The sequence below is a fragment of the Quercus suber genome, unplaced genomic scaffold, assembly GCF_002906115.3.
Source record: "Quercus suber isolate HL8 unplaced genomic scaffold, Cork oak 2.0 scaffold_1181, whole genome shotgun sequence".
Classification (NCBI taxonomy): domain Eukaryota; kingdom Viridiplantae; phylum Streptophyta; class Magnoliopsida; order Fagales; family Fagaceae; genus Quercus; species Quercus suber.
Window position 1 is genome coordinate 46337 of NW_027070580.1, and position 23407 is coordinate 69743.

Here is a 23407-nt window from a genome sequence, read left to right on the forward strand (position 1 = left end):
ATGCTTTAAAAGTCTTCCACCATTAAAAAAATAAATTAAAAAAAAAAAGTATTTCTCTTTTAAAGATAATAATTATATGAGTAATGTTATAAACATAACAATTTTGAACAAAGTTTGACAACAAATTTAGTTGTAGCCTAAAACTATAACTCTACTCAATATTTTTTTATTGGATGTGAATTTTGACAAATCTACTATCAGATTACATTTTCTTCTTATATCCTCTATATTTGCAAAATTTCAATAAGATTAAAAATTAATAGCTATCATCAATCAAATGGTTGGATTTTTAAAATATGTAGTCATGATAATTTTTTTAGTGGAAGTAGGCTACAATTAAGTTTGTACCCTTAGATTACAACTAAGTTTTTGCCAAACTTTGTCCATATCTAAATTGGTAGATTTTTTTTTATTGATTTTGTACTTGATCCCACCACTAATATCACATTTTTATCTATCAAATTATTAATAACAATTTGTCTCCTCAATGGTGATAATTTTATGTTAAAATATGTGACAAAAAGCTAAAAGCTAACTTTTTTTTTTTTTTTTAAAAAGAAAATAACTGAAAATAAGATTAATTAAAAAAAAAAACTGAGATAAAAGGCAAAACTCATTAGTTTGAGTCTCTTTTGTCACATCCCTTGAGACTAGAGCTTATTCATAAGAAGGGAGATGAGAATAGGTACAAAATAACCAAATCCGTGAGATGCAACAATAGAGAAAAATTATACGCTAAAGAAAAATAATCATACACAAAACAGTATTTACGTGGTTTGGCAATTTGCCTACGTCCATGAAGTTGCAGGAATTTCACTATTCTCAGAGAAAAAATACAGAGTGCGGCAATACAGTTTTCTCTTAAAAACAACATCAAACAGTGGGAGATTAAGCCTCAGAAAATCTCTCATTAAAAACAGTAACAATATTATTTCGGGTCAAGTCATAATCCGGATCAAACACAACTAAGCTCTACAAAGCCCACATAGGGAGATTAAAAAAAAAACAAAACAAAACAAAAATAAAAGCTTTTCTTCGGTCTTCCTCTATAAAACAAATTTATCTTTTAGCTAGCCAGAGCATTCAAACTTTCCAATCAACTTCTGATCCTTGTTTTTATTAGAGTGTAGATTCCAAAAAGTAATATAAACATTTTTTCACAACACGTCTAACACGTTTGTTTAGTCTTCCACTACAAACAAAAAAGAAGAACAAGAAGTCTTCCACTAACAACAGGGTGAAATTTATAAGCCACTCTCATGTGCACACGCAAAATATAACAATAGCATATTTGTTATTATGTATCGATCTATTAGGGATTTGTTTACAAGTTAATAAGTCATTTTGTAATTTTTTTTTAAATTCAAAATTCCATTTACGAGTCACATAAAAGATCTTAGTAGTTAGATAAACTCAAGTACAGCTCATGCAAATTACGATAATCTAGTTAATATGGACTTGTAATATTTTAACAAACTAGATTATGAACTTTTATGCACTTGAAATTCAGAGTTTAACTTAAAAATAAAATTAAACTTTGAAATTTATAATATAATTATTTTATATTTTATTATTTATACACAAATTTTATATTACATTAGAAATTTGTGCTTTATCATTTTTTATCAAGTCAAAGGCAGCAATAATTAATATTCTTTTTATTAAATTTGTGCTTTTTTATTTATCCTTTTTTCATCCTTTATTTTTCTTTTGTAGGTTTTGAGTCTTAAAAGACATTGACATAATATGAATGATTTTATTTTTCTTTTATAAATGAAGTTTGCATGTAAAAGAAATAATAATCCAGTAGTTATTATATAAATTTTAAAGAATTACATAAAAGAAAATTCATGAAACAGAAGAAGAACATAATAGGAAAAAAAAAATTAAGACGGGAACAAATTTGTGCTTTATCATTTTTTATCAAGTCAAAGGCAGCAATAATTAATATTCTTTTTATTAAATTTGTGCTTTTTTATTTATCCTTTTTTCATCCTTTATTTTTCTTTTGTAGGTTTTGAGTCTTAAAAGACATTGACATAATATGAATGATTTTATTTTTCTTTTATAAATGAAGTTTGCATGTAAAAGAAATAATAATCCAGTAGTTATTATATAAATTTTAAAGAATTACATAAAAGAAAATTCATGAAACAGAAGAAGAACATAATAGGAAAAAAAAAATTAAGACGGGAACAAAAAGAAATTTATCCTTGAGTTCTATTCCTCAAAATCTTGGCATGTAGGCATATCATTCATTGGATGTGTTGAACTTAATAAAATACAGCTTCAAAATGCAAGAGCACAATAATTAATTTATTATCAAGCTGGTCTTTTTTTTTTTTTTGTTATTTATTATTATTTTTATTTTAAATTCTTTCCAACTAAAAGCTTGTCTTTCTGCATATAAATTTGGTGTAGTTTTTTTGAGAAACAAATTTGTCTAGTTGAATACATTCGCATCCTTCGATCAATCCTTCTTCCATCTTTGTAGAGTATAGTTCAGAAAAAGGCAATATGAAAATTTTCTCACGAAACATCAACATGTTTTTCAAAAAATAAATCTTCCACTATCAAAAACTAGTCTCCTAAAGTCTTCCACTATAATTTTTTTTTTTCTTAATAAAAATAGTTTTTTAATTTTTTAATTTTAGCTAACTAAATTGATTGGGAGTGTGCTTCAAATCTCCATTTTTCCCTTCTCTTGACTATAGTGTGAATTTGACGGGTTGATGTTTTATTCATTTAAATGGGGCCGGTCTAAAAATCTAGTGGGCTTTATTTGCCTATTAGGCTAAATTTATTGAGGATTTGTTTTTGGATTCAATTCATTGGGCCATTTACTTAAGGGTTGGTATTTTTTTGATTTCAGCCTTTTGCTAAATGAAGATAGGCTAGTGTAAAGTTTTAGTGGGTGGGCTTGAGTCTCGGATTGGACCAAGGTTAATGGGCTGGCTGGACTTGAGGTTGTATGTTGACTGAATTTCATTGGTTTTGTTCAAGTTGGCATATTTTTGGTAGGATGTTGCCACTCAATTCATTAGATCTTCATATTATATATATATATATATATGTATATATATTCATTAGATCTTAATTAATAGTCCAATTTAACTGAAGGAAAATAAAAATAAAAAAATAAAAAAACCCACTATATTTACCTTTAAAACCCCACTATGTTTTCTATGCAATGAAGACAATAAATTCAACGTCAAACCACCAACAATATTGTGTCAACGAAATTTGAAGAAAGTCCTTCTACATGTTTATAGATTAAAAGTAAACTTCACTTGACATTCAAAATTACCAGCAGAATGTCATAATTGAGGTTTACGATAAATAGCAACCGGAAGTCTTTTAGAGTACCAAAAGTCCTTATGCATAATTCTCCTCACTTTCAACCGGAAGGGTTTGCCATCTAAGTTTAAGCAATTTAGTCACAGAAAATAGTAAAGATGATTTAGAGGAATTATTGAATGGTAGTCGAGTTAAAAGTGTAGTCGAATCCATAGGGTTTTAAACTAATTAGGCTAAACGCCATTAGAGATTGAGATAGGAAAAGAGTCCTAAACGTGAGTCTCTCTTAAGCTAGGTTTTTTTTTAAAGATAAGTANCAAGCCCACCCACTAAACTTTACACTAGCCTATCTGCATTAAGCAAAAGGCTGAAATCAAAAAATCAACCCTTAATAAATGGCCCAATAAATTAAATCTAAAAACAAATCCTCATAAATTCAGCCTAATAGGCAAATAAAGCCCACAGATTTTTAGCCTGCCCCATTTAAATGAAAAAAACATCAACCCGCAAATCCACACTATAGTAAGAGAAGGGGAAAAGAGAGATTTGAATCATATTGTTCATAAGCACACTCCAATCAATTTAGTTAGCTAAAAAAAAAAAAAAAAAAAACTTTTTATTAAGAAAAAAATTTATATTGGCAGAATTTAGGAGACTAGCTTTTGACAGTGGAAGCTTCTTTCTTTGGAAAACATGTTGATGTTTGGTGAGAAAATTTTAATATTGCCTTTTTCTGAACTATACTCTACAAACATGGAAGAAGGATTGATAGAAGGATGTGAACGTTTTCAACTAGACAAATTTGTTTCTCAGAAAAACTACACCAATTTTATATGCCGAAAGACAAGCTTTTAATTGGTAAGAATTTTTTCTTAAAAAAGGGAAAAAGAAAAAGGAAAAAAAAGACCAGCTTGATATTAAATTTATTATTTTGCTCTTGCATTTTGAAGCTGTATTTTATTAAGTTCAACACATCCAATGAATGATATGCCTACACGCCAAGATTTTGAGGAATAGAACTCAAGGATAAATTTCTTTTTGTTCCCATCTTAATTTGTTTTCCTATTATGTTCATCTTCTGTTTCATGAATTTTCTTTTATGTATTTCTTTATAATTTATATAATAACTATTGGATTATTATTTCTTTTACTGCAAACTTCATTTATAAAAGAAAAATAAAATCAATCATATTTTGTCAATGTTTTTTAAGACTCAAAACCTACAAAAAAAAAAAAAAAGGATGAAAAAAGGAATAATAAAAAAGCACAAAATTATAATTAAAAAAAAAAAGAATATTAATTGTTGCTGCCTTTGACTTGATAAAAAATGATAAAGCAAAAATTTCTAATGTAATAATTATTCTTCACTAATAAAATTTGTGTATAAATATATATATATATATATAACCGAAGCATCTGAAACTTTCACAATTTTCCACGTTAGCACAATATTTAAAAAATAAAAATAAAAAAAAAAACTTGTTTTCACTAAAAAAAAAAAACCAAATACTTATCTTTAAAAAAAAACCTAGCTTTAGATCTTCATTTAATATATATATATATATATATATTCATTAGATCTTAATTGAAGACCCATTGCCATTATACCATGCAGTTCGTTATATTTCCTGAAAATTCGTTTACGGTTAAATCAATAGCTTCAAGTCTTTGTAGTTCTGCAATGGTTGAGGTATGTCCCCAGAGATGCAAATTGTTGTGCAAATACATTGATTGGAACCTAAACAGTAAAGAGCCCATTAAGTCTGAAATTTCACTGGACAGCATATTACTCCCCAAGTTTAGGTGAAGCAAAGACTGCAGTTAAGAAGGTCCCTAGACAAAATTTTAATGTGACAATAGTCCTAGGATTGTACTACTTGTCCTAATATGTCTAGCACACCATGTATTGTTGATACTTCACTGCAATTCTCAAAAATGAATTTGGCTTGCTGCTTTCTGTTATTTAATTTATGAAGATATTCTTGACATGCAAACTTTATTCATCGGATCCTACACAAGTAGCATAAGAGATTAAAACAACTTCTGTTCCATGATGTGAACATTTTAACAAAAAAAAAACAGCAGGTAGCATAAGAGAATAAAAATTTTTTACCATCGTCTCTTATACTTATTGCCACAATCAAAACAGGAGAGGTGCCTTTTGGTCATCTCGCAAGTCCACTTGTTTGTGATGCAATCTAGTAATTTCTGAGCATTGATAATATGCTTTATTCAATAATTATGACTTAGTATACTAAAAGAAGTGCTGCAATGCATTTTCTTGATATTGTTTTCCTCTTAAACAAATAAGTCCTATTATCTTTATTGTATAATATGCATGATGATTTCTTTTAGGCCTTCAGTGATTGATACCTATCTTTATTTCCTTCTTCCAAAAAATAATAATAATAATAATAATAATAATCTTTGGGTTAGGCAAATGCAGCAACTAGAATGGCTGTGCCTGATGAAAGTAAACTGAAGTTCTTGGAGCTAAAAGAGAAGAGTAATTACTTGTTCATTAATTGGTAGCCTAGATAAAAATCTGAGGATTTACTGAGTATCTGCCTGCCAATGAGTGCGGCTATGCTGTCAATGATTTTTTTTTTTTCATCACTGATGATTGATGAGAATTACCAGAAAAGTAAGTTTTTCTTTGCATGGTAATCTTCTTTTCCTCTATATGCATGCTTAAAGACTATTGTTTCTCATTCGGTGTATACAGTAGGATGTTAAAATAAAGAATAAAGGAAGGCACCACCATGATTAGTAAAACTTGATTGGTACTTTAAGAACACTTCTGCAGCTCCGCTGAGCAGAAATCATGGCAAATTTTGCTTCCCCAGTTTAATGTAAGTACTCTCAAAATGCTGATGAGTAATGACACAATGGAATGAGAAATTGGATGCCAATTTATATTTGGCTTTTAGGATGAACGCTGCTCCTCTCTGCTGGCATGTGAATATATTGAAGGCCAAAATAATAAACAATTTAGCCTGCAATGGTGTCTGAGAAGGTTCACTTCTCTGGTTTTTCAAGTCACCTGGTACATCAAAGGTGAGAAGTACTATGGTCTATGCTTAGCTTCAAGGATAGATGCAAGAGGGAGATGGATGGCATTCAAGTCGAGTTGCAAGCAACAAACCTAGTGAAATGAACCTTGAAATTGTAAAAGTGCGAGCACTTTAATTGTTTTCCATTTCACCCTATATATGTTTAGCCCTTCCTAACAATCACATTTTGTGAGCATCGTTTTTTCTGCCCCTCGTACTGCTGATTATTTAGTGTTGTGTGGGCTTATACTAAACCCGTAGTATAATGTCACACTATGAATTCATCTGTCCTGATTAGTACTTTTTAGGTTGTTTAGTCTGAGTCATTTTTGCTAGCACATAATTAAAACTTCAGCCCATTTTAAGGAAGGGCAATGTTTATTTCACATTAGTTGCACACAAATGTACACACCATTTTTGCACTGAAATTGAGTGCAAAAATGGTGTGTACACTAGCACAAAAATGGGCTGCTTGTGACTTGTGTAGGCTAGTATTTACCCTTTAAGGAATAGATAAGTAAACCTGCTTGTTTCCAGACTTGCTTAGAACTAGAAACAGTACTGGCCCAATGTTCTATCCTTTTTGGTGCAAAGTGAAATGGCTTACCACTTAAAAAAAATGGCTTACCACTAATCTTTGTGGCCTCTTGGAAGGCTACAACCAGAGCTACCTTCTGAAGCATGCACAACAAAGACTGGCAATCATCAATAGTATTTGCCTTAGAGTAGGCTTTTAGCATGTTACATGTGTATTGTAGTACAAAACTGAATGATATAAATGTGCAAGAAATAACTCATTAACAGTTCCTACTCTGTATCCTTCCAGAGCATTGTGTTCTCAAATTATTTTAAAATCAAGTATGCATTTCAAAATGAATTATATTTCATATGGCAACAGTCAACAAAACTAGACTAAAAATTGAAAACGTTGGCTCCATTTTAGCATCAGCATATTTCTGAAATAAAATCTCACTACGTAGAAGGTTAGCTATAAATTAAATCACATTTGCAGTGCATTGTCTACAACATCAACAAGACCAAACAATCATTAAGACATAATATTTGAAACATACCTCATAGAAGATGATGCCTTTTACTTGCATACCAACGTCAACAAGAACTAACTATCATTGAGGACATAATTTTTGAAGTCTACAATGCAGAAGATGATACCTTCCACTTAGATACCCACTTAGTCAAAATTTCAAGGAACCAGTTCACTTCTAACGGTGTAGTAATATTGATCTTTTGTGTCATTGATAAAACCGAAATAAGTACATTGAAGACCTTTTGAAGAAGAGAACTCCACAAAGTCCCCAAGAACCAATCTAATTCTCATACCTATACATAACCAAGAAGAGTCATCCTCATTTTTTCCCATTGCTTTTGTGCAATTTTTTGCAGGAGGAGCTCCATTGCTTTCAAGATTGGCAATGTAGATATGCCCCAAGAAGCTTTCCCAAAAAGATTTTCTATTGACAGATCTAAGAATTCCAACAATATCATGTTCCCTGCATGTTTTGGTATCTTTCCCATCAAATGAATTTGAGACTAAGTTCAAGAAACACAATTCAGTAAGACCTTAGAAGAAACTGATCGAAACAAGTTACTCGAAAGGTCTATGCTCCTTACAAATACAGAATAATAAAAGACTCTTGCAACGTGCAAGGGAAAAAAAAGGGTCACCATAGGGTTCAAGTTCATATCAGACCTTGGTATATGTCTTGAGGCTATTATTGGCAAAAATCCAATACCAAATGAGAAGCAACTCAAGAAAGTTACCATATTTTTGGAGGATTACTTCCAAAAATTTTATTGGATTTTAAGCTGATAGCCACTAAAGCTGAGATTTGACCCCTCCGGCCTGGTACAAATCCCTATCCAGCTTGAAACAAGTCCCTACAATGAATAGGAATAATTCTGAATAAGCTAAGGTTCAAGCACAAAGGTTCAAGCACAAAGGTTCAAGCTTATAAAAGGAAGCCAATGATTTGGGACAGGTATGAAATTTTCTTACTAATTGCTATTGTGCCATTGAATGATTTATAGAAAGATTAAGCTCTTCATGGGAAGTAAAATTGACATTTACAGGGACTAATGTGTGTCATGAAATTGGCATTTAGACAACCAGAATGCTGAAAGAGAAGGGAATTATTCTAAAGCATTTTCTGTTCCCCTTTGAAGTTGATGTCACGTGCATAAAAATATTGCAGGGAAGAAAGACAAAAAACCCACCCTCGCCCATTCATATAAAGGTCATTTCCCTGTCTATTAAGAAACTAAAGCTGTGATATATTTCTAAGCTGCTGAGGTATTAATACTCCAAATTCTGCAAAGGAGAGACCGAGATGTCTAAGTCTCTCCTAGAAAACAAATGGCTTAGAATACCCTTACAAGTAGAATTATTAAACTCTGGTAATTTAGTAGTTCTAGCTAGAATAATGAAGGATTAATCTTGCCACCCAATATTAATCTATATCTATCAGCAGGATATGGAATTCCTTCGTGAAGCTGGACCTAACTTTCTACATATGTTGTGCATAAAAATCCAGTCCATCTACAACAATCTTTATGAATAGACAAAGTCAACAACCCATTTGAAAGATTTTTTAAGACATTTGAAACTTAGTAGGGTATTAAAAGGAAAACTAAAGCAAAAGAAGCACAAGAATTATAAAAGATATAGACATGATGAAGCAATAATTAAGGAAGAACTTTGCTCAAAGGAAACTTAATACGTTCATATAAGGCTTTAAATAGGCTTTTCACCAAAACTGGTCATCGATGCATAGATCACAAATAATGTTTATGCTTTTGTACATTTTCTCTAAAAATAAACCACGGTTAGCATTCTCAGAAGAAACTACATACCAGTATCAGATAAACACAAGAATTTTCATGTATGCTAGGGTCATGATTCTCTGAAGACTTGTAAATCGAACCTTCAACGTTCACTATCTACAAAGTTTCTTTCAAGTGGGATAAAGTATTCCATGGGGCACTATTGTGCTCGACTTCCAAGTTGCAAGTTTCGTGTTCTTTTCATTGGTCCCCAACAGTTCACCAGACAAGCTTTCATATTACGTAGGTCTTCAACCAAAACAAATCTTACCAACTTTCACCAGACTGCTTCTTGGTCATGTGCCCCTTCTTATAGATTTGAGATGCTTTTTCTGAATTCTCAATTAAGAAAATGTATACCAGTAGCAAATAAGCGTGTAGGAACATGCAAGCATGATATTGAATCTCATTCAAACCAAGGTGCAAAGTTGGCTTGAGTTGTTGTAGCTTTTGCAAAAATAATGAAGGAAGCAACATTGCCTAGCCAGGTGATGTTTAAACACAACCTTTGATTTTTTTTTTTTTTTTTAATTCATTTTTTAGATGAATGAGAATCTATTCTTCCAAAAAAAAAAAAAAAACTAAGTATAAGATTTTGTTTACTAAACATTTTTTTATTCATTTAGATGAGTGAGAATTATTCATCATAAACAAAGACAGCAGTAACAGGCAGCAATAGTTGTCAACAAGACTAGCAGACTGCCAAAGAACCAAAGCAATACAAAGAGCCCTATCAACAATATAGGATGAAATACTTTAGATTACAGGCCATCGTATCAACAAAAGCAAACAGAAGATAGACCAATGCAACAATTAAAACTTAGAATCAAATACATTCATAGGGATATTCCAAACAGAACACAACCTTTGTTTCTATATGAACTTGCAATATACCTTTATGACAATAACCTTGAAGATAGTTTTTTCGCGCCATCAAGAGTTTTCTCCATCCAAGTGTTATATATATGAGCAATCCAAGAAGCTTTAAGAATGATAACATCAAATCTCTTCTGCCTTTTAGAACCCATATTGCCAAGCTAACTCTGCATCCCAAGTAGTAGGTCATCCAGGAATTGAACAAAGCCTAATAGTTTCTCCCAAAAATGTTTTTAACATCCACAAGAATAGAATGGATGATCTCTACTTTCCCCATCTTCTAAACAAGCAGCACAGTACACCATCTTGGTAACCCCATTGCAGCCACCAATCCCTAGATCTAGTCTTAATTGCTAGCCAAGCTATGAAACTAAGCTTGCAAATAGATTTAGAAAACCAGGAAAGTTTGCACTGCTAAACATTTGGTGCAGTAAGTCTAATAGCATTCCATGATGCCCCCTAAATTTGAATTTTCAAGATTTTGTTATTTCTACATTGAAATTTTCTGCTGCATTTTGATCAATGTTCACCTCAAAAAACTTGCCATGAATATGAACCAAAGCCTCAAATTTGTTGGCTGCCAATTTTAGTTTCCTCCATTGCAAGCTGATGAGACATTTGCATTCACAGCACTGACTGTCATTACTGATCCAAGGTCCATATTCAAGTAACAGAGGATCCTCAAGATGCTAATTATCCAGCAAAAGATAAGTACCATTTCCCTCTTCAATGTGATGTTTGAGAAATTGTCCACCTAAATTGGGGCCTAGAAAAGTGTAAAACTTCCATATGGCCAATCGCAAGTAAGAGTCTAGATCCCTTACAGACATTACCTTTTAGCTATTTCTCCCTTGCAAGTAAATGCCTTGAAACTGGAGGTAAGAACTGCTGAGAGACGTGTCTTTTAGGAGAGAGGTATTAAAAAATTAACTAGACAGAGAAGGCTAGATTTGGCATGGAAAGAGAAGTAGACAGTATATACCCATGCTTTCTCAATGTAGGCGTTCTTTTTAGTAACTAGTGGCAAGGGATCTGCCAGATAGCCTAGTAATTTGTTTTTTTTTTTTTTGATAAGTAACGTAAGAATATTATTAAAAATAGAAAAGGTGCCAAACCGAGTACATTGGGGATGTACTATGGGGGCACAAATCAATAGCCAAGTAATTTGTTACAAAGAACACACTAAGTTTGCCAAGTTATGCACAATCTTCTTTTCTTTCTTCGAGACTTTATAAAGTGATTGCTAGGAGATTCTAAAGAGAGCTAAAAGGATAGCTGAAAGAACACTTGCCTCATCATTTCAAGTTATAGCATATTGCTTAAACAAAACTACAAATGGGATTGCCTTTGAAATTTATAAGAAGAAACACCATATTCGTATATGCCAATGGAGTGAAGATAAATAATAATATAATGGGGCCTCTTGGATTGGTCTAGGTGTTGGGGCCTCTTGGATTGTTCTTCTATCATGGAGTTTACTTCTTCTCTTAGAATGGAATCTTGATTTATATGTTTCTATGTTTATTTTCTTTTCGTCTTTTCTCTGTTCACCATCGTGAACACCTTGTATTCATATTTCTTTTTCTTTTTAATAATATTGACTAAAATTTGCAAGTATGCAAAAATTTTGGAAATAATTAAATTCTACCTCATCTGGGGTCTGTTCTCCCCAGAGTCTTCGCCCATCAAACAAGAATGCAATGGAGTTGAACTCCACAGACTGACGTTCACAGCATGCAGTCATGAGTTTCCGAAGGTGGGTGCTTCGTTTGATCCCAAAAAACACCTCATTACCATCCTACAATCAAACAAGACCCACAGGGATTAAAAAAAGAGATGAAACTGGAAAAGGAGGCAGCACACTTTGTTGATGCAAACAGGAAGTTATATTAAAAAGCTAAAAAAGGCAACCCTAACAAAAGCAAAATTAAAAGCGATATGGCATGAAGGATACTAATCCCACAGTTAATATAAACTAGAAATTTATATTGAGAAGTATACAATGGAATGTGCACATAGGCACCCATGGATAAAATAAGAAAGAAGAGATCACTGTTTGTTCAAGAAGTGACAATTTTGAGTCCCAAGAATCCAACCAACCAATATGGTGGAACAATCCAATACTAAATTCAGCTCAACTAATGTTGTTTAGCCTTTAGCCCTCATTTAATACAAGGACTAAAGATAAGCAATGCAAACATTAAAATTCACTAGTCTTAATAAAAATTCTTGAAACATTTTGCAAATTGGTAATTTAAATTTTGTCCACCAGACCAAAACAGTTTCAATTTGATTCCACATCCAGCTATTTCCAAGTAAATGAGTGTTCTTTATAGTAGCTAAAAGTACCAAACCAACCATATATGATTTACACCAACTATTTATTCGGTCTAGTAAGTGCCAGCTACAGACACAGTGAGAACATGTATAGTAAATTCCAGAGAAGGTCTGGATTGGGGATTCTCAAACAGGGATCGGTTGAGAGGTGGGTGAACCTAATCTATTTGATCAGGGCCAAGTACACCTTCCGAGTATTCAAACAACATAGTTCTATTAAATAAAGTAGACCCAGCTCATTCTTGAACTATTAGAGCATTCCCATTAAGCATTGTATATGCTAAAAGATGCTTTTTTTTAGCATTTATAACCCAAAAACGTGCTCCATCAAAGATTGTATATGCTACAATGTGCTCTCAGTAAAAAATAGCATCGCTAAAGGCATCGGTACACAAAAAAACATTGGATAAGATGGTAAAGTTGTGGTTCCTTCCTAGATTTTCAAAGTTCGAGTGTACTGATCCCATGCCTCACACCACCCAAGTAGTGTCAATGCGTTCACTAGTAAAAGAAGCATAGTACTAGACTTACTACTATATCACAATATTGTGTACATTTAATAAAAATTTATAGAAAAAATAAAAATCAGAAAAACCTTAAAATCAAGATCCAAGGTAGTTTTTATTTATTTCTTTAAAATTGTGGGAAAATTTTCTCCTATTTGGCAGGGGAGGAGAAGTAGACTTTTGAGAGCCACAATTTTGTAAACTGGGCTTCCTTCTTAGAAACTGGTTGGGACGTATTCAGTTATACACAATCATGTTGAGACTTTAGACATTAGAAAGTGATCGCTAGGAGATTCTAAAGAGATCTGCTAGGATAGCCAAATGAATTTATCAACTTTTCTCTTTAGAGTAACAAAAACAATAATAGGGCATCATTACAAGGTATAGTATACTACATTACTACTTTTAACAAATCAGTTACTTTTATGAACTAAAATTTAATTTTACAATATTAATCTTCAAGGATTACATGACACTACAAATTGGATTGCCATTGATGTTCATAGGAAGAAACACCATATTCAGATATGCTAATGAAGTGAATTAACTAATAATATAAGTATTAACCAGCAAAAAGATTATTTGGAAATCATCAAAATATTTAACATGATCAAGACAGCATTTACTTACAATATTTAACATGATCAAAATATTTAACATTTGCACAAATTATTAAGAATCTTACAAGACAACACTCTTAAGCTTGTACCCTATATGATCTAGAAATTGAAAGTACATCATTCTCCATTGCTTATTGAATAGTAAAGGACCACATACACCCAAATTATTAAGAATCTTACAAGACAACACTCTTAAGCTTGTACCCTATATGATCTAGGAATTGAAAGTACATCATTCTCCATTGCTTATTGTATAGTAAAGGACCACATACACCCCCAAACCCAACCACGAAGCCGAGTGACATGCTCACATAGAACCAATCCACTTCAAGTCCACTAGTATCTTTACTTCTTATGTTGGGTTTTACACCATTTGTAGCACAATTATTAGTAAGTGGCGGTCCACACAGTTTGTTTCCAATAAAACTAGATGGATCAAGGCTTTGTAGTTGAGTGCTTAAAGGAATTTTCCCAATCAAATTGTTGTTTGACAAGTTCAAATGATTTAAAAATGTCAAACTTGACATGCTTGAGGGAACTTGACCAGAAAGTTGGTTCAAAGAGAAATCGATAGATTCTGGAGAAATTCCGTGATTTTGTCTGCTTTAGTGATTGATTTAAGTTCAAACCATTTCGAAGGTCCGTTTACCTTGTATATCCTCTAATGTGTATGGGCTAGATCTTTCTAACATTTTATTCTCTGATCTATTTCTCACTTTTTTTGTTTCGGAATGGCAATGAGCAGGAAAAACTTGATCATAATACCTGATTGTTTGATGAATTGGAACTCTTGATGGTCTTGAATTTGGGGAACAACAATTTAAGTGGCAATATTCCAGCATCAATGGGATCTTTGAATTCTCTTCAATCTTTGCACCTATACAAAAACAAATTTTCTTGGAATGTTACCATCATCATTGAAAAATTGTTAAATTTGGTAACTATTGATGTTGCTGAAAATAGGTTTGCTGGAAACATACCTTCTTGGATTGGGCATAGATGTACAAGCTTGATGATTCTTAACCTTCGCTCAAACTATTTCCATGGTCACATACCAAAAGAACTCTGTGCTCTAGCTTCACTCCAAATATTGGACCTTTCACAAATAAGCTATCTGGAAGCATACCTAGATGTGTTAAAAATTTTAGCGCCATGGCCACAAATAATATTTCAAATGCAACTTGAATTCTTATCTAATAATGGTGAAATCTCCCACTTGAAAGTGAATTGCTTATGATAAAGGGAAGCATTTTTGAGTATAGCACCATTCTCCAATTTGTAAAAGTATAGACTTTTCCAAGAATAGTTTATCGGGAAAGATCCCTCGAAGTTACTAGTCTCCAAGGATTACAATCTTTGAATTTGTCATATAATCTCTTGATCGGAAGTATTCCTGAGAATATAGGTGCTATGGGATCACTGGAATCTATTGATTTCTCTTTGAACCAACTTTCGGGTCAAGTTCCCTCAAGCATGTCAAGTTTGACATTTTTAAATCATTTGAACTTGTCAAACAACAATTTGACTGGGAAAATTCCTTTAAGCACTCAACTACAAAGCCTTGATCCATCAGGTTTTATTGGAAACAAACTGTGTGGACCACCACTTACTAATAGTTGTACAACAAATGGTGTAAAACCCAACATAAGAAGTAAAGATACTAGTGGACTTGAAGTGGATTGGTTCTATGTGAGCATGTCACTCGGCTTCGTGGTTGGGTTTGGGGGTGTATGTGGTCCTTTACTATACAATAAGCAATGGAGAATGATGTACTTTCAATTCCTAGATCATATAGGGTACAAGCTTAAGAGTGTTGTCTTGTAAGATTCTTAATAATTTGGGTGTATGTGGTCCTTTACTATTCAATAAGCAATGGAGAATGATGTACTTTCAATTTCTAGATCATATAGGGTACAAGCTTAAGAGTGTTGTCTTGTAAGATTCTTAATAATTTGTGCAAATGTTAAATATTTTGATCATGTTAAATATTGTAAGTAAATGCTGTCTTGATCATGTTAATATTTTGATGATTTCCAAATAATCTTTTTGCTGGCTAATACTTATATTATTAGTTAATTCACTCCATTAGCATATCTGAATATGGTGTTTCTTCCTATGAACATCAATGGCAATCCAATTTGTAGTGTCATCCTGAAGATTAATATTGTAAAATCAAATTTTAGTTCATAAAAGTAACTGATTCATTAAAAGTAGTAATGTAGTATACTATACCTTGTAATGATGCCCTATTACTGTTTTTGTTACTCTAAAGAGAAAAGTTGATACATTCATCCAGCTATCCTAGCAAATCTCTTTAGAATCTCCTAGCGATCACTTTCTATTGTCTAAAGTCTCAACATGATTGTGTATAACTAGACAAACTAAACATTTAGTTTATAACAAATTCCAAGGCTATCATTTGGATACGTCCCAACTAGTTTCTAAGAAGGAAGCCCAGTTTACAAAATTATGGCTTTCAAAAGTCTACTTTTCCTCCCCTGCCAAATAGGAGAAAATTTTCCTACAATTTTAAAGAAATAAATAAAAACTACCTTGGATCTTTATTTTAAGGTTTTTCTGATTTTATTTTTTCTATAAATTTTTATTAAATGTACGCAATATTGTGATACAGTAGTAAGTCTAGTACTTTGCTTTTGTTTACCCAAGTCTGCCAAATGATAGTTAATTTACCATACCTTTCTCCTAAATAATGTATCTCAGCATTCCTTGAGTTTTAGGATATTTAAAACTGAATGGTTCATGTTTTTTAGAGATTTGGTCATGCTTGTAGGGGACCAATAGTGAAAGGTATTGTAAGGGGATTTTGAAACTTAGTATGGAACAATTTTACACGTTTTTGGTTTGCTATGTAGGTAGAAAAATTTCTCAAACATATTTTAGATGAACATGGAACTTGAAACTTGCAATTTAAGCTAAATGGTATGCTGTAAAATACTTTCTCCCACTTGCAAGAAAGTTTATAGCATACATGAAGGTCCTATTTACAAGTTTTTAGAGAAGCATGACCCTAGCATACATAAGCATACAAAAAATTCTCATGTGTTGAGAAAATCAAATCATAAACAGTAGTCCTCTTCTTTCTAAGGTGATATTTAAATGATCTTCTTGGTTAATTGCTAGAGAAATGAACAAGACAAAAACTGCAATAAACAAGCCCTTCCAAGTTTCAAAGCTCTCACAAATCCTTCAAATGGGCTTGTTTTTGACTTTTTGTCTATTCAAGAAGATTGCTATAGATGGATTGGAGTCTGATGTGACATCGTAAGTAGAAAGTTGGGTCAAGCTCCAACTAGGAATTTCATATTCTGCTGAGGATATAGATTAATGTTGGGTGGCAAGATTCATCCTTTTTAGTTGGAGCTAGAACTACTAAATTAATTGAATTAGTAATTCTACTGATATGGGCATTCCAAGCTGCTTTGATTACTTGGAGAGACTTAGACATCTTGACCTCTTGATGTGTGTCAGGAATCGGCACCCAACAATTTGGAAACTCTAATTTGGAATTTTATTAATCAATCGTCTCTTCAATATACAACGATATAGAACCCTTTAATAGAGCTTCTAGAAATAAAAGATATTCTTATCTAAAACTGAAAACTTAAATCCAATCCCTATCTAAATTCAAATACAAAAGTCTACAATAATCCAATCTCCTACGAGCTAAAGAAAATTTGAAATAATAAATTCTAAAATAATTTTGGCTATGCTCCTGCATCACCTTTCTTTGTAGGATTTGGAGTATTCATTCTCAACAGCTTAGAAATCTATCACAACTTTATTTTCTTAATCTACGTGGAAATGATCTTTATGTGAGTGGTTTAGGGTGGGATTCTGATCTTTCTTCCTTGCTATATTTGTCTGCAAGTGGCATCAACCTTCAAAGGGAAAATACAAAGGCTTCGGGTAATGAATCAGCTCCCTTCTCTTTCAACATCATGGTCATCTCAATGCCAACTTCATGACATGCATTGGTCCCAAAAAATGTCAATTTTCTATCCATAATCTTACAAAATTCCTTGTAGGAAATGTGTCTGAAATGCATTTTGCTGAAGTCAAAATTAAAAGAATTTAGATTGTCTTCACAATCTTTTGTCATGAATGTAAGCTCCAATGGGGCTCCTACTTTTAAACTCAATGCCATCACTGTGAGTTCTTGTCAGATTGATCCAACTTTTCCTGCATGGTTACCAACACAGAAATCTTAAGCATTTTGACATCTGACAGGTAGAATTGCAGACGCTGCCAAACTGGTACTGAAATTTGGATATGTACCTGATTAAATTGATCAATCTCTTCGAGAACAAATTTGATTGCAATGTATCCAAGGTATTGCTAAATTTTGAACTCATTGATTGAGCTCTAATTGTTTCAAAGGTACCACAATTATCTCCAAATTTTACAATTTTGAATATTACACTTGATTATTTTTCTAGACCAATATCTTCATATTTTTGCCAAAACATGAAAAGAGATTGTCCTGATAATTTTAGATGTATTGGATAAATGTCTATGAGGATAACTACATCATTGCCAACTGCACTAGCTATCTTTGAACCATATTAAAGTCGAACAATAAACCTTCATATGTAATTCACAACTCACTTGCTCCCTCATATAAGCTTGAGCCCTTGTGCTTGAACAACAATAGCTTGTTCATAACCGCACATTTTTCATTGACTACACACATTGTAGGCTCCTTGATCTAGGCTGGATAGGAGAAATGATGCTCATCCAAAAATATGGCAATTTGCTTTTCTTTTGGTTTTGGATTTTTGCCAATAATAGTCTGAGGACATTTACAAAGGTGCTCAAATGAACCTGATCCCATTGATTTCTTCTTTTCTCTAGCACTTTTTAAGAGTCTTTTAATATTCCATATTTGAAAGGAGCATAGACCTTTCAAGTAACTTGTTTCAGTTGCTACTGAGGTCTTACAGGATTTCGTTTCTTGAACTTGTCTCAAAGTCATATGATGTTGTTGGAAATCCCTGATTTCTAAGTAAACAGTATTTTTGGCAAAATTGTCCAGGGCATATCTAATTTGTCTTTTCTTGGTTACATGAACTTTCATACAACAATTTTTTTAGAACAATTCCTTTACACACCCAGCCTAAGATTTTTGATGCATTTAGCTACATTGCCAATCTTGAACTCAATGAAGCTCCTGTTTCCCAAAAGTGCTCAATAGCAATTGACAAAAATGAGGATGACTCTGAAAATTCCTGTTTATGTCTAGAAATGAGAGTTGGATGTTCTGTTGGTTCCTGGGGAATTTGTGGAGTTCTCTTCTTCAAAAGGACTTCAAGGCATCATGATTTCAGGTTTATCAATGATGTGAAAGATCAATGTGACTACAATGTTAAAAGTGAACTATTCCTTGAAATTTTGAGTGAGCTGGTATTTAAGTGAGAGGCATCATCTTTGTTCTTTTTGACGGTGGTATTTCAGTAAAAGGCATCATCTTCCATGAGATATGCTTCAAATATTATGTCCTTAACATTTGTTGGTCTATTTGATGTTGTAGGCACTGCACTGCGCTGCAAATGTAATTTAATTCATATCTAACCTTCTACCCAGTGGGATTTTATATCAGAAATATGCTGATACTAAAATGGAGCCAGCATTTTCAATTATATTCTAGTTTTGTTGAATGTTTCCATATAAAATATTTTTCTTTTTGAAATGCGGACTTAATTTTAAAATGATTTGATAGCACAATGCTCTAGAAGGAAACAGAGTAAGCACTATAACGAGTTAATTCTCACTCATTAGTATTGTACAGTTTTGTATTATGATGCACATGTAGCTCTCTAAAAGCTTACTCTGTGGCAATACTATTGATGATTGGTGCAGGTCCTCCTTGTGCATGCTTCAGAAACTAGCTCTGGATCATGCTTTTCAAGAGGCCCCAAAAATTAGTTTGGAATTGTAATTGGTCTCATTACCTCCTGAATTTGTTCTAAACAGTACATGAATACATTGCTACAGATTATGATTTCTGCCTATGATCTATACAAACAACTAGATTTACATACATAGTGGCAACTGGTAAGCATGTCTGGAAGCAAGTAGATTTACTTACGTATTCCTTAAAATGAGCTGCTTATCTAGGACAGATGAATTTATAATATGGTAAATTATACTTCAGTTTAGTATAAGCCCAGACAAGACTAAAGAATAAACAGTACAAGGGACATAAAAAATGTTTATTAATATTTCCAAAATTTCTATATAATCTTTGTGCTGGGTAACTTATATTATTATTTATATTCACTCCATTGGCATATATGAATATGGAGTTTATTCTTATAAACATCAAAGGAAATTCACTTCATAGTTTCATTTAATCCCTGTAGATCAATAGCGTAAAATAAAATTTTAGTTCAAAGGCAATCCATGATGAGCCAAGCGTTCATTCAGCTATCCTGTTAGTTCTCTTTAGAATCTCCTAGTGATCTCTTTATAAACTTTCAACGAAAGACATGAGGATTTTGCATAACTGAGCAAACTAATTGTGTTCTTTGTAACAAATTCCAAGGCTATTTGGTGGATTCTTTGCCATCAGTGACTAAGAAGGAAGCCTAGATTGCGAATGTGTGGGTATTTACAGACTACTTCTCCTCCGATGCCAAATCTAGCCTTTGACATTAAAGGAGAATATTCTGCATAACTAATTTCTATAATCTCATAAAGAAAAAATTACCTTGGATCTTGATTTTAAAGCATTACCAAAAAAAAAAAAAAAAAAAAATTGAAATGTTAATTATATATACATAATATTTTTATACAGTAGTAAGTTTATTGCTAAAACTGGATGGTTCACTTTTTTTTATTTTTTTTTATTTTATAGAGAAATGTTATTCATTTAATATCATGATTGTGCTTGCAGGGGAGCATTAGTAAAAATGTACTGTAAGGGGATCTGGACTCTTACTTGGGACTGACCATATGGAAGTTTTACACCTTTTTTAGGCCTCAATTTAGGTGACAAGTTCTCAAATATCATTATGAAGATTGGAATGGTTCTTATCTTTGGCAGGATAGTTGGCATCTTGGACCTCTGTTGCTTAAATATGGACCTAGGATCAGCAATGACAGTCAATACTGTGAATGCAAAGGTCTCATCCCCACACAATGGAAGAAACTAAAGTTGGCAGCCAGCAGGGTTTGCGGCTTTTGTTCATATTCAGGGCAAGTGTTTGAGGCAAACATCAATCAAACTGTAGCAGAAAATGTAAATTTAGAACTACAAAATCAGGAGGATTTGAATGTGAGAGGACAACACGGAATGCTATTAGACTTACTCCAACAGTTTAGCAGTTCAAGCTTACCAGGTATTCTAACTAATAGGCTTTGTTCCATTCCTAGAAAACCTGATACTTGGGTGCATAGTTAGGTTGGGCATTAGGAGTTCTAAAGGCAGAAAAGCTTTGTTGTTATCATTTTGAAGTATCTTGGATTGCGCTTGCGCTTATATATCACACTTGGATGGAGAGAACTCTAAATGGCATGAGAACAACTTAAAGATGAAAAACTACGTTCAAGGTTATTGTTGTAAAGGTTAGATGGACTGGCATCAAGCAGGCATATTGTGAATTCTGCCAGAAACAAAGGTAGTGTTCTTTTTGAAATATCCCTATGACTGTATTTGATTCTAATTCTTAACCGTTGTATTTGTCTATCTTTGTTGCTTTTGATGATATGTTGACCTGTAATCTATAGTATTTTATCCTATATTGTTGATAGGGCTCTTTGTTTGTTTTGGTTCTTTGGTAGTCTATTAGTCTTGTTTGCAATGTATTTGTTTCTGATGAATAAATCTGATTCATCTAAAAAAAATGGATATTAAGGAAACAAAAGGTTATACTTAGTTAATCAATATTGTTTTATTTTTTATATGATGAATATGTTCTTATTTGGCTGAAAGATAATGTTTAGGGAATCAAAGGTTGTGCTTAATTAATTCAGAATTCAGAACAAGCATCTCAAATCTATAAGAAGGGGGCATGACCAAGAAGCACTCAGCTGAAAGCTAGTATGATTTGTTTGGGCTGATGGCCTATGTAATATGAAAGCTTGTCTTGTGACCTACTGTGGACCAATGAAAAAGACCATGAAACTTGCAGCTTGGAAGTCGAGCTCAACAGTGTACTATGGAATACTTTATCCCACTTCAAAGAAACTTTGTACTTAGTTAACTTTGAAGATCCTATTTACAAGTCTTTAGAGAATCATGACCCTAGCCTACATGAAAATTCTGATGTTTATTTGCTGGTGGTATGAAGTTCCTTCTAAGGTGATATTTAAATGATCAGCATGGTTAATTACTGGAGAAAGGAACAAAGGCATAAACATTATTTGTGACCTTAGCATCAAGGACTAGTTTTGGTGAAAACTACATGCTTGTTTTGTGGCCTGCTATGAACTTATTAAGTTTCCTTTGACCAAAATTCTTCCCTAATTACTGCTTCATCATGTTTATATCTTTCATAATTTCTTTTGCTTCTCTTGCTTTAGTTTTCCTTTTAATACTGTTTTCTTTTTAATACCTTAGTATTCCAGCTTATGCAAAGGAGCTCCAACGTAACTAGCAATGCGAAAGTGAAACAATCCCTTCTAAGTTAAAGAGGTCTTAAAATCCTTCAAATGGGCTGTTGACTTTGTTCAAGAAAACTTTTGGAGTCTAAAGTGACAAAATAAGTGGAAAGTTGGGTACAGCTCCACCAAGGAATTTCAAATTCTGCTGGTATAGATTAACATTGGGTGGCAAGATTAATCCTTCATTACTCTAGCTAGAACTACTAAAATACTTTTAAGTTTAATAATTCTACTGGTAGGTGTATTCCAAGCTATTTTGGTTACTTGGAAGAGACTTGCACATCTCGATCCCTCCTTTGAAGGATTTGGAGTATTTATTCATCAGCAGCTTACAAATATATTTGAGATTTATTTTCTTAATCTGCGGGGAAATGATCTTTGTATGAATGCTCTATGGTGGGTTTCTCATCTTTCTTCCGTGCTATATTTTTACACAAGTGACGTCAACCTTCAAAGGGGAGCAAAAAATATGCTTCAGGTAATGAATTAGCTCCATGCCAACTTAATGACTCACATTGGTCCCTGAAAATGTCAATTTTATGATTATATGCTTTCATGTAATCTATTAGCACCATGCCAATGCCAAATATATCTTTCATCGTAACAATCTTTTTGCGCGTCCCCTCGAAAATGTCCTAAAGCATTTTACCTTTACCTCATCTACTCACATCTTTGCAACGGTGACAATCTTGGTAGTCCATCCTTAATTTCATAGGTAAATTGTAGCATCAATAGTAGAGATTTGACAACTTCTATTGAAGGTCCCTTCTCTAATACGCTACATTCTTTCATCCTTTGAATTTACGGATTGGCAGCACCACAATGTGCTTGGTGTAATCTCTACAAGGAGTGAAAGATTGCACTGAACTTACATGTGTATGGCTTGTCTGAATATAATTTGAACTTTGACTTTTCCTAAAATCTGAGTTTCTCTTAGCTAGCTTTAATGCGTGGCTTCTTTCGCAGGTTCATTGCTTTACAATGGGGCTCATTCTCGGTTCTATTGCATTTCTGTTAACAGCTGAGTAGACCTTAGATATTAAGAGACAGTGCTTGGATAAGTCCTGTTCCAAGGTATTAAATTATGAACGCTTCCTTAAGTTTTATTTCGTGTCACCCATTCTTCTAATTCAATGTCTTGAGTACTAAGATGCACTGATAGAATTTTCCTCAACTTTGTTTAGGTATAGAAGGTGTTCATCCTTCCTTGTATGGGAACACCCTGTCCCTTTACTGGTTTCTTTATATTGGACTT

General features: G+C 32.8%; 1 long non-coding RNA gene, 1 other non-coding gene and 1 pseudogene across 8 annotated transcripts; 2 read left to right on the top strand and 1 right to left on the bottom strand.

The window, feature by feature from the left end:
* The first annotated feature begins 5717 nt into the window (after positions 1-5717).
* Positions 5718-6486, top strand: LOC136065811 (actin-depolymerizing factor 12-like; annotated as a pseudogene).
* Positions 6487-7323: 837 nt separating this feature from the next.
* LOC112012584 (uncharacterized) lies at positions 7324-14096 on the bottom strand. The gene is made up of 2 exons (XR_010627413.1): positions 9222-14096; positions 7324-8249 (listed from the first exon to the last, which is right to left on the bottom strand). It is a non-coding gene; the product is annotated as an uncharacterized LOC112012584 (transcript).
* Positions 14097-14860: 764 nt separating this feature from the next.
* Positions 14861-22512, top strand: LOC136065812 (uncharacterized). 7 transcript variants are annotated; one of them, XR_010627420.1, is made up of 4 exons: positions 14861-17880; positions 19408-19602; positions 20444-21167; positions 22109-22512. It is a non-coding gene; the product is annotated as an uncharacterized LOC136065812 (long non-coding RNA). The 7 variants fall into 7 exon arrangements; XR_010627418.1 differs by having other exon boundaries at positions 14861-17699; positions 17779-19602; XR_010627415.1 differs by lacking the exon at positions 19408-19602 and having other exon boundaries at positions 14861-17699; positions 17779-17880.
* The last annotated feature ends 895 nt before the right edge of the window (positions 22513-23407 follow it).